This window comes from Anneissia japonica, unplaced genomic scaffold (genome assembly GCF_011630105.1).
Source record: "Anneissia japonica isolate Jap-2015-1 unplaced genomic scaffold, ASM1163010v1 scaffold287995_len52489_cov100, whole genome shotgun sequence".
NCBI classification, from domain to species: Eukaryota; Metazoa; Echinodermata; class Crinoidea; order Comatulida; family Comatulidae; genus Anneissia; species Anneissia japonica.
Genome location: NW_022757723.1, coordinates 48,729 through 49,638, shown reverse-complemented (window position 1 = coordinate 49,638; position 910 = coordinate 48,729). Strand labels below are relative to the sequence as shown.

The 910-nt window shown below is 41.0% G+C and overlaps 1 long non-coding RNA gene across 1 annotated transcript in view; it reads left to right on the top strand.

Annotated features, from left to right (window-relative positions):
• The first annotated feature begins 319 nt into the window (after positions 1-319).
• The window catches only part of LOC117124870, a 14,856-nt gene continuing 14,265 nt past the window's right edge, over positions 320-910 (top strand). The window contains exon 1 of the long non-coding RNA XR_004448034.1: positions 320-376. This is a non-coding gene — a long non-coding RNA (uncharacterized LOC117124870). The remainder of the gene's footprint in view (positions 377-910) is intronic.

Sequence of the window (910 nt, the reverse complement as noted above, 5' to 3'; positions counted from 1 at the left end):
TTTGTTATGTAGTAGAAAGCGTAGGATTCATAACAAAACGAAAATAAAATCGTCCGATGAATATTAATTGATAGTTTAGTAACAATAGTATTAATTTTATTTGCTTTTAAGTAGCCTGTTGTTACTTATTAGAAATACAACAAAACATAAATAAAAAAAGTATGATAAACCGATTGACAAACTTGCAATGATAATTAGGCCTTGTTATATTAAATTTAGCGTTTCGAAACTCCATTGGCGTTCCATATATTTGTTGAAAACAAACCGCGACCGAAATGAAGCGCGACCGAAACGAAGCGCGAACGAAATGATCTGTATTCGTCAGCCCAGGCCAGGGCTAGGAAAACACGTCAACTAGCCAGCCCAGCTGGCCTAGGTAGGTAGCCAGAGAGTTGAACAGATTTGCTAGCGAAGGGAGCACAAAAGCGCACTGGGAGCTGACGGTTTAATGCTCATGCCCTAGGGGGAAAAAATCCGTTTTCTGCAATAGTTTGTTGGTGTTATTTGACGTCAGGTTTTTTGGTTTTGTCATGGTTCTATCTAAATGCGGATCCTAGGCCTAGTTCTACAGTTATCCTGTGCTGTAGGCCGAGTAGTGCCAAAGTGCGAGCCAGCGAGTCATGCGAGCCAATGTGCGAGTCATGCGAGCCATGCGAGTCAGCGAGTTATGCGAGTCATACACTTAATTTTTTTTTCAGGTTATCCAGTTTTGCAAACACGTAGGCCTAGCTTATCCTTTGGCCTAGTAGATGTAAGTAAATAAATAACAAACCGGGGAGCTTTGCCTGTGTAGTCCAGTCATGCGCAGTACATATACTTTTGGACTTGGTTGCTTTTTCGAATCGTCGATCCGAAAGTATGCAGTGCTGATAGATGTTGTAAAAATACAGATATACAAACAGTGACGTGA